Consider the following 11,117-nt stretch of genomic DNA (forward strand, 5'->3'; position numbering starts at 1 on the left):
TACTTCCAAACGCATGACTGCAATAGTGTCGCTAATGTTACCAAGTTTTGCTGATGACACCAGAAGCAATAGACCAGAAAACATAAAGGAACATAATCAAATCCAAGAATCCTAGATCTCCAGAAAGTTTGCCCGGGTTAAGTATAAATTTAAGTTAAATTTCACATATAAATGCTGGGAGTAAGCAGAATATAACCCAAAGAGAAACAACCAATAACAGTTGAAAGGGAGGAATGTGAAAGAGAACAAGCAGAATAGGAAAAAATTATCTTGGAGAGGTGAATGGTCTTAAACTAAACACTGAATGTTTCTTAAAAGTATTAAATAGAAAAAGTAAATCTGAGAAGAAAATGCAGCCATTAAAAAAGAAAGTGGAAAAGAGGCACCTATCTAGCTCTAGAAAGCCAAGGCAAAGATAACCAAAACCAAAGCTATACGAAGTAGTAGTAACATTCAAAAAGATTAGAAAATGTGTAGCCAAAATGTTATAAAAGCGGGTGCGTAGATAATAGTGATTAAATTGGTGAGGCATTTGATAATATGTCTCACTCATCTTTGACTGTATCATGCCACCACTATCTCCTGGGATTTATTCCAACATTCCAGATCTCTAAGAAGCTTCAAACAAATCCTGTTTCCCCTGCCCCATTCACCCTGCCAGAGAAATGTTACACCATTCTTTCTTACTCTAAAGATAGAATGCCTACTCTCCATCCAATTACCCAATCCCAAGCAAGAATTAGATTGTTTTCTTAGTGTCTGCTGGTTCTCCAGGGCTAGAAACAGGAGCCTTTTCTCCTGTAAGATCTGTAAAGTCATCACATTTTAATGTATGGAAATAGTATTTAAGGTCATTTTTGGAAGTGTTTAATTTGTTTTAATTTTTCCCTTCTGAATCCTGTGCAGTTTGTACTCATAGTTACTAAGGCACCAGGAGTTTGGGGTGGTGATATGTAAGAAACAGAGCCATGGAACATCGTGAATTCATAGAAAATTATTCAAAAAGCTCCCTTACATCATCTTAGAAACTCTTATATTTAAAACCTAAGTGGGCACAGCAGTGTTGCTTAAAGTGAAATTCAACAAAATTCAAGTCCTCATTAAGCAATTCCTTAGAATCCTCCTTAGGCATGGCACACTAATGCCTTCAGCTAGGCAGTATGAGGAGAGTGATTAATCATATTCATTTCCTTGCCTGTAATTTTCTCTTTCAGTGGGAAAATGCCCTGCTTCACAACGTGTCCTGGTTTATTGCATTTGGCAACTTTTGAACATCTGGTTGCATAGTGGTGGTAATTGAGTCTTGATGTTTTTGGTTAGAGAGAAAATGACAAATTTTGATTTTTATTTATATATTTATTTATTTATTTATGTTTGATGTGGAAGGGTAAGTTCAGCCTGATGTTTCAATATCTGATCTGTTTGTTGTAAATTTTATTCATGTTTTTCTTAGCTTTGGCAGTATGGATTAGGAAATAATGTCACTGAGGCACAGTTGTGGAAGGAGCTGACAGAAATTGCACTAGCGGGGAAGAGGACCCTCTTGTTCACCTCCAAGACTTGGAAAAGCCCATCAGCAACAGACTCTCATTCAGGGAAAATTAAATGACAGGTAAGGGCATGAATGTTACCATGTTTGAGTCACCTGTGTAAAAATGAATGGATGAGATCACCCAAGGAAACTGGAGCAAAAGGAGGAAGGGGCCAAAGGGGGAGCACTCTGGGAGACCCCCTCATCTTCTTGGGAGAGTGGGAGAGGGAGAGGGAAAAGGAGGATTCACCACGAAAAATGTCAAATGAAAGGCTGGAGAGGTAAGAAGATGAATTGGAGGTGCGGGGCAGGATAAGAAGACGAGTTTCAGGAGGAGGGTATGATCACAATGTCAAAAGCAGCAGAGAGATGTCAAGGATGAGGTAGAGGCCCAAGTTGCACCAGGGAGAGGTTGATCAGACGTTAGTGGAAGCAGTTTCAGTTCAGTGGAGAGGGCAGAAGCCAAGTTGGAGGGGGCGGACGTTGGGGTAGATGGGAGGAACTTGGGGATATGGCTGTACTGCACACTCAGTAAACTTGGAGGAGAAGGGGAGAAAAATCTGAAATCACAGGAAAAAACTAATTGAAAAAAATCAGTCAGCTGAATATTTTTGCATACACCATTTGAAAAAGAAGTAACACATACTTGCCCCTCAACACTATAAGGGTGGCTTGAAGCTCTGGTCAGTATGCATGGGCAATTGGCCCAATTGTTACAGACTTGTTCATTGATAATGCCAAAAATATAAGGAGCAATCTGAGCAATGAGAAGAGAGAAACCATACAAATTTTATACTATGCATTTTTATTAGATAGCTTTGGTTTAAAAGTTATTCCCAAATATGTCTGTGTATTCCAGCATAAATGTGAAATACAGCATGTTGAGATTACAAACCCTTTATGCTAGCTTTGTAACACAGTCTCTTTTTAGCAAGATTCTTGCCTACTCTAAATCAAGGTGATCAGTTATTTCTCTGAAGGTCATGGAAACCTGAGTGCTGAAACATGCCAGAATTCTGAAACTAGTGTTAGAAGCTTGAGCGTCTTATGAAAACCTGAGGAGGCCATGATTTTTCTGTAGTACTGTGCATTAACCTATTTTTCTCACATGTACAAAAATCTCTAACAAAAGTGTTAGGAACTGAGATGCTTTTAGCAGTCTATTTCAGGATGCAATACCGCAGTGGCTGAAAAGCTGCATTGTGTGAGCTACCATCTGCAAATGGATGAAAGTACAAAGAGAGGGATAGAGTACCATAGTGCTGGATCTGGCAGAGCCCAGCAGAAGTAGGACTAAATTAAGGATATGAGGTTGGGGAGAAAAGAGCAGGAAAGTGTAAGCAATGTAAGATTATTTTCTTTAACACCTTAGTTCAATGATTTAATATTTCTGATTGAGAGCAACTTGCTTAGAATTTGATGAAGGAAAATGTGGGTCTAAATCAAGGGACAATTGTGCAAGGTGTCCAGAACAACAATAATGTTATAAGTAATTAAATCCACTGAAAATTTCAAACGGTCTTTCTATATTAGTGTTTTTCTATAGCATTTCTCACCATAGTATTTAAGGTGCTCCTTTTAATTTTTATCAAAATCTTTCACATAATTCAATTTATGAGGAATAATTTTATTTTGAACCAGAAAAAAACCAAACCACGTTAGGCTAATTTGGGGGGTGAGTGGGAAATGTTAATCATGAAATCTATTAAATTTGGGTGGGGATAGTCTTTCAAACAAAGGATGGCAGCCTCATTGCTTGTCATTTTAAAAGCAGAACTGAGCAAAAAAGCTCTCAGTGCTGTGCTGTAGGAAACTGAGGCAGGACAAGAGGATCTGAAAAGACAGTTCCCATCTCTAATTTCTGTGAGACAGTCATCTTTTAGAGGTAATCAAGCAGTTCATAAAATCCAGTCCATGATTAAACATTTCAAAAGTGTCTTTCGAAGGCTAGATTATTTAGAAGTTCTCATCAGTTAGATCAGTTATTGCATGCTAGCTTCTCGTACTAGTTTTTCTGTTGGTCTGATAATACCTGGGGCATTTCAGCAGCAATAAGCCTGAGCTAAAAATAGCCCCGTTTAAAATTTCTTCAAAAGCTAAATAGCCGCATATGAAAGGAAGGAAGTATAGAGTGTTCTGAGTCTTAATGGTGAAATTACAGGGTTCAGAACAAATGTCTAAAGATACTATTTTAAGATGCTTTCCCTTAAAAGGTAACTTTGGAGTTTGAATATGAAAATCTGGAAATGGAGGATTAGAAAAATAGAGCACCATATGGCCTAGATCTGTATCTTCTCAGACTATCTCGCAAGCTCAGCTGAATCCAATCTAGTCAGCACTTCATGGCGAGGTTTCCAAGGAAGTTCCAAGAGTTGCAGAAAGTGGTGGTGGTGATGATTCAGTCAATAGGTGGCACTCTCCCTCTAAATCAGCAATGAAGCAATGCCCAAGAATGATGGTGTGGAAAGTAGAGGAGACTGCTGCTAGCTGATCCAAAGTAAAACTTGGGTTGCTAAAGACCTCATGCCACTTTTAGCAAGATTAGAGGGGTGCACCCCAGTTACCTAGCAAACATCCAATGTGGGTAGGGAAACTGAAGTATTGACATGTCCATGTGTTCAAAAATCATAAGTCAGGCCCTGCAAAACCATGCAATTGGCTGAAAATCATGTTATTTTAAAAAAAATTAAATGGGAGGGGAGTATTTTTATTTGCTTCCTAGTTTTAGGGCCTTTAAAATTCTCTGGATTCATGGTATCAAGTTTTTATCTGCTGTCAGAAAGGCTAGAAACTTTTTATATTTTAAATGAAAAACTTAGATTATTATATAATCTCTTGATTCCAGAAGCTGGGACTTTACCAAATGTTGTAGAGACTCAAAATGAAATCATGAGAGTTGGGAACGGTGAAACTGGGAACTGTGTTCTGACTTCTTCAATTCTCCCTGTAGTTTCTATATGATATTTTTACTTTTCTTTCCTTACCTACTGTGTTGCTGTGAAACAGCTACTGGTTTCACCTTAGAGGTGACGGGTGGATTTCTGTGAAGGATGAAATGCTAATTTACATATCTGTCTCTAAAACACTTCTGTATCCTTTGGTTTGAGGGTGCTATGTAAACAAGCATTATTGCTATTACTGTTATCAATAATTTGAACAGTTCTGCCTCAAAAGGTGATGGTTGTCTTTTTAAAGTTAGTATGTAAGTAGGAAGCACGCTTCCTCAGTTAGAGCCTCGTCCTGCTTCCATTCAAGTCAATGGAAAAATGCTCATTAACTTTAATAGTGCAGGATTGAGACTTTATAAAGTGAAGCTGTAATCCTCCATTTTGACAGCAGTCCTTCCAACAACTGCAGGTTTCCACCTCCACTGCTTTGTAATGGTTTCACTGATTAAACAAGCAGAGCTTGAGCCCAAAGGCAAAACATTTCTGGAACAAATGAGATTCTTTCTAGTGGGCAATTTTCAATAGAAAAACTTTACCTCAGCTTTATACATTTCAAAAATGTGTTTATCTGTGACTTAGAGAGACAAGGTAGATCATGTATTATCTTTTATGGGACCAAGTTCTGTTGATGAGAGATACAAGACTCACTTACAGAAGTTGGTCCAATAAAAGACGTTACCTTACTTATCATACTTCTCTAATATTCTGGGACCTATACGACTACAACTACACTGCATTTAGCTGTGATTTGTCTGTCACAAGGCATTCTTTTGGGGACTTGGGGCTCTTCCCTGCCCCCGTAACAGTGTACTGTTTGAAAAGAGAGAAAACCTTTCATTGACAGCAGTTAACCCTTAATACTGATTTGTAAAAGTACTGCCCATGAAATATACAGCAGTTTTATATCTGGTTAATGAGCTAGAATGAAGGGAGAGGTGGTGTCAAATATAAGAGGAAGAACCTCCTTCAACACTCTGAAGGAGGGGTGTGTGGGGGGGTGCGCACGGACGCGTGTGTGTGAGAGAGTGACTTTGTATGGGTGATCTTGAAAGTTTACCTTTAATCCTGATCTGAGGGAGCATAATCCTGACTGGTCAAATGATTCAAGTTTAAATTTCCTGTGAAGGAAAGGTCAGTAATGCACTATTCAGTGGGACGATCTCAACACAGTGAGTAATTATTCTGATTTAAAGCTCCCGTTGAGACTGAGTGGTTTGTCTGATTGGAAGGCTAAATCTGTCCTTAATCACCCTGATAAAATGACATCACCAGAACACTATAAATTGTCAAAAAGATTAATGCCCTTTATCTGAAATGCAAACTTAATCCTGAACTTGGACAAACGGAAACACAGACACTGCTTGATATATTGCCTTTTCATAGTTCTACAAATTTTATTTACATACATCGCTATTAGTCTCTGAAGACCAGTGTAGCTGAAAAAAACCTTTTTGGTTATAATGTTGTATTATGGCATTATTGTTCAGTGCTAGAGTAGTGACAGTACTTCCCTTGTAATCCTCTACCTTCACAGGATTTTGATTGTGTCTAAATATGAATGAGTATGTTTACGCTATTGGGTAGAGAATGTACATTTTAAAATAATATATTACAATGTATTTTAATGGATTAGCAATGGCTTTGTTGTTTGATATTTTGTGTACGTTACATACTTTAAATGAACTTGTATTAACATATATTTAGGTAGGAAAATGGTGTATTTCTTTTGGTAAAATCTGTGGACTATATTTTCCTCTTGCATGTTCGTTTTTCCTGCTCAGGGAGAAGACCTGGTGAACTTCAGCTGGTGAAGTTTCATGCTGGTTGCTCTACTGGAATAGAGCGAGTTTGACCCTGTCTGTGGAACAGACAGATGGGACACACCGCCTAACCAACTGTCACTGGCTAACTTCAGTATGGCAGCCATATATAGTCTCCTGGTGTTCATGTTGCTTCAAGCTCTGTAGCTACAGAATTAAAGATGGCAGCTGAAATTCACTTTGTTTTTGTATGAATAATGGCTTGGAAAACTGAATCACTGGCTAGAAACTTTAGGCATTTCCACAAACATTGATAACCTTGTAGGAGTCTCTTATGACAAATGATTAAAGAGTAGCAGGCACTACAAATACTTTTCAGGCACCTGACACTGTACTGCTTTTTCAGGTGAGATGGTACCTTCACCTACATCTTCTAGTTCCCACTCCCAAAATGCCATTGGATTGGAGGGATCTCTTTGATTCTGATGGGGCCAGTCGTCGTCTTCTAAAGTCTGTTTTGAAGTTCTCATTTTAAGAGGTCTTCAAGCTATCCTGGCCCATTTAAGAACTTTTCCTGGCTCATGAGTTGTTACTCAGCCAAGGAATACACTGCCCCTCACCAAGGATGTCAGAGCTTACGATCTGCATGCCCTATATGTCGTGTCATTCCCTATGGCTCCACTGCTATACAAGACAGCACAGTAAAGTGGATGATGGGACTCCCTCCACCCTTTGGAAGGGAGCAGGCTTGGGAAACCTCATAAAAGTTAAAGTGGTTTTAAGTGGCTACCTTTTGAGAGGGAAATGCAAAACAGAGAGCAGTTTCCACTGCAGTGGAGCTCAAGAGAACTCATTAATATTTCATGGATTTTGCAGCCATAGAGTCAAAATTAGGCTTAAAATAGCTGTGAGTAAGTAAGGACTTGTGGGTGCTATTCTCTGATAATTCATTTTTACAGCAAGAATCCAGGACCAGCTCAGGCAAACACTATAATTATGCAACAAAGGGTTAAAAGAAAGAGAAAATATTTTTTTTTCTACTGGTGGGTCAGTTGAAATCTGTTCCATAGTTTATACGTTAAAAAACAACAAAACCATACAAAAACAACAACAACAACAAAACCCAGCAACTTGGTGCTCTGTACCTTTTGCGAGTTACATCAGGTTTTGTTTAGCACTTTGAACACTGAGTAGGGGAGTGGGAAGTGACATGGACTGAGAGACGAAGCTGTTTTGTAGACCAGTATCCTGTTAATAATTCATCCTTCTCACGTGGGGCCGTGGTCTGCACATTCTAAGCAATGTAAGGAACCCAGCTGAGCATGTATGCATGATTTAACCTGTAATATTCTTGGTTGTTTTACAAGATTTGTTATGGATGGAAATGTGTGTGCAACTGGTGCATTTCTTCCTATATCACACTGTAGGTGGCTAATATTGTATAGTGAAGGCTGAGTTTTTCCTCCCCCACTTAGATTGCGCATCCTTTCATGCTGAATTATACTAGCTTTATCTCAGCCCAGAAGTGAATAATATTGGAAACTTTGCACCAAATATGTTTGGCCATTTCTGAGTTATGCATGGATGATAAATACTTTCCCCCATCTGTTCCAAACAAAAAGTTTGCACCTGAATAATTTGATGGCTGAAGATATTAACATGAACGTTGGCTTGTATTCATTTTGTTGAGATCAAATAATAAGTTATGTTTGGAAAAGCTTGATTCATCATTGTTAAAGTTGAATTTAAAGTCCAGAAATTTCACTCGTGAACTGGAATTGTCGTCTGAATTTGTACTAGACTAGGTTAGAACAATTGAGCTGTTGAATTGCTTTAGCTTTGAGATCATCTAAAATTTTAGTTTAGAGGAGCCCTTTAAAAACTTAGATTTTTTAGATATGCATACATAATCAGATTCTACCATTTTCTCCTACGTTCACATCAGGTATCTTTCATACATATAATTTAGAAATGGCTGATACTAAAACATTTAGAATGACTGGCTTGTTTAGTAGACCTCCTTGATATATAAAGAACAAACAAAATTTATATTAAAAATATCATTTTTATAGTTCTAAGCATATGAGCATTTTAAGCTTAGAAGTTTCTCAAATGTATGGTAGAATTTTGCTCTGTGTTTTTCTTAGTTTCCAAACTATCCACATGTTGAGTTGGCACAGAATTTCAGATGATTCAGGGCATAAGGATACTATGGTTAATAGGGATGTAAAATACTAAATGATTAAACGGTAAGCATTAGTCTTACTGGTTAATCACCCTAACCGTTAACCTCCAGCCAGAGCAGCCCCAGCAGCACAGGCCGGCCAGCCGGAGCATCCCCGGACCGAGCCCGGGTTGGCCAGCCAGAGCAACCCCAGCCCCTCTCCCTTTAATCGGTTAACCAATTAAACAACATAATTTCAGTCACTTAAATGGTTAACTTTTAAAATGGATATTTACGTCATTAATATTTAAGAGCAGACCTGAGTTTTGAAGCACATTGGAGAGGGACATCCTGGCTTTAGGATTGTACTGTTAAGGACGTAGTGTTCTGGAAGTATCAAATGCAGTAGTCTAGAGCTAAGAATTTACAAGATCCTTTGGCAATCTTTCATAATTCATAGATTCAAAGACTGTAAGGCCAGAAGGGGTCATTACTGTGATTTAGTCTGACTTCCTGTATAACATAAGCCAGAGAACCTGACCCTTGTTGTAATTCCTGCAACAAGCCCAGGACTTCTGGTTATGCTGGAGCATATCTTTTAGAAAGAGATCAGATCTTGATTTAAAGATTGCTAGGGATAGAGAATCTAGGTAAGATGTTCCAATAGTTAATTATATTCACTGTTAAAAATTGCGCAGTGTTTCTAATCTGAATTTGTCTAGCTTCAGTTTCCAGCCATTGGATTTTGCTGTTCCCCTGTTTGCGTCATTAAAGAGCCCTCTACTATTAGAAATGTTTTCCCCATGATAGATACTTATTGACTACAGTCAAGTCACCTGTTAAGCTTCTTTTGGATAAACTAAATAGATTGAGCTTCTTCAGTCTCAGGTAGGTTTTCCAGACACTGAGTCATTATTTTATCTTTTGGTGGGGTGCCTGCCCCACACTTGGTAAAGAGGTTTTAATGTGGGCCTGAGTGGCCAATTAACCAAACTGCTTGCACCTGGAGTGTGGGCCAGGCCTCATTAATAATTAAATCCAGCTCAGGAGGGGCTGGGTGGAGCAGAAAGGGATTGCAAGGAAAGAGGGAGGAATTCTACAGTTCTTCTAGTAGTAGGGAGTGAAGAGACCTGTAAGGGCAGGAAGGCTCTGGCAGGGGAGGACAAAGTCTGGGGAAAGGCTTGATAAGAAGTAGTCCAGGGTGGTAGTAGCAGGAACTCTGGCAGGATGAACCTTGACTGCCTGTCTTAGGAATCCTGGACTAGAATCCAGTGTAGAAAGCAATCCTGGGTTCACCTACCAGCACTGGTAAGGTGGCATGAAGCCCCTGGAAAGGGGATATGGACTATTGGAAGCCCTGAGAAAAGAGTGTGTCAGACCACAAGGTTAGAATGGAGGGTGGCACACTAGGTGGAGGGTTCAGAGATTTGTTTTTGTTGGACTTTCCGTTACCCCAGAAGGGGAAAGACTATGGTGACCTGGTCCAAAGGCTGAGTCATGAGAAGAAAGATTGCTGCAGGATCAGAGTGACTGTCAGCATCAGCACAGGATGCTAGATGACAAAAGAGAGGCCATGCCCAGCCCCGATGGGTGCCCTAGTGATGAGTCCATTTTTCCACACAACTCTTTTCTGAAATCTTTCCAGTTTGCTCCTGTAATTTTTTAAATGTAGAGACTAGAAAAAGAACACAGTATTCCAGTAATGATCTCACTAATGCTGTATAGTATGGTCATACCACCTCCTTGCTTCTACTCAATATTCTCCTGCATATATATCCAAAGGTCTTATTAGCTTTCTTAGCCATTGCATTCATCAGGAGCTTGTGTTCATCTGTGTATGGACCATGGTCCCTATCAGAGCATTACTTACTAAACACCCTTGTAAGTGTGACCTATGTTCTCTATTCCTAGATGTATGGACTTAGATTTGGCTGTAGTGTTACTAAATGTTTTACAGTGTATTGAAGCTCACGTCATTCAAATAAGCTCAGTTTACCAAGTTATCCAGATTATTTGTTTAAGACAATGGAATTTAAGCTTTCCTGGAGAGTTAAGGAGTTAAGCACATACTTCCCTGAATTTGGGCCTAAGTGACTTCCTGAGTTGGGATGCTTTCCCTGAATCAAGGCCCCTGTGCTTGCTTTGACTAAAAAAGAAACAGAACCATATTTTTTAAATGACAAGGCTTGAAGAACATTTGAATAGTTGGAAGGAATGCAAAAGATAGCAGTGGGTTTACTGTTTGTTTTAGCATGAAGAAGGGAGAGGAGAGCAGTGAAAGAATGATATAGTGCAGTGTTCTTCTAGGGGGTACACAGAGGTCTTCTGGGGGTACATCAGCTCATCTAGGTATTTGCCTAGTTTTACAACAGGCTACATAAAAAGCACTAGTGAAGTCAGTACAAACTAAAATTTCATACACACAAAATGAGAAAGTAAGCAGTTTTTCAGTAACAGTGTGCTGTGAAACTTTTGTATTTTTATATATGATTATGTAAGAAGTAGTTTTTAAATTAAGTGAAACTTGGGAGTATGCAGGACAAATCCGACTCCTGAAAGGGATACAGTTGTCTGGAAAGGTTGCGAACCACTGATATATTTCTCATTTTCTAAACTGGATGCAGTGCCAAACGCTTCTTGTTTTACTTATGTAAATAGCTGTATTGAAGTCACTACACATCAGTAAACTGAATGGGATGTAGCTAAGTGTCTGT

This window comes from Chelonoidis abingdonii, chromosome 6, assembly GCF_003597395.2.
Source record: "Chelonoidis abingdonii isolate Lonesome George chromosome 6, CheloAbing_2.0, whole genome shotgun sequence".
Classification (NCBI taxonomy): Eukaryota; Metazoa; Chordata; order Testudines; family Testudinidae; genus Chelonoidis; species Chelonoidis abingdonii.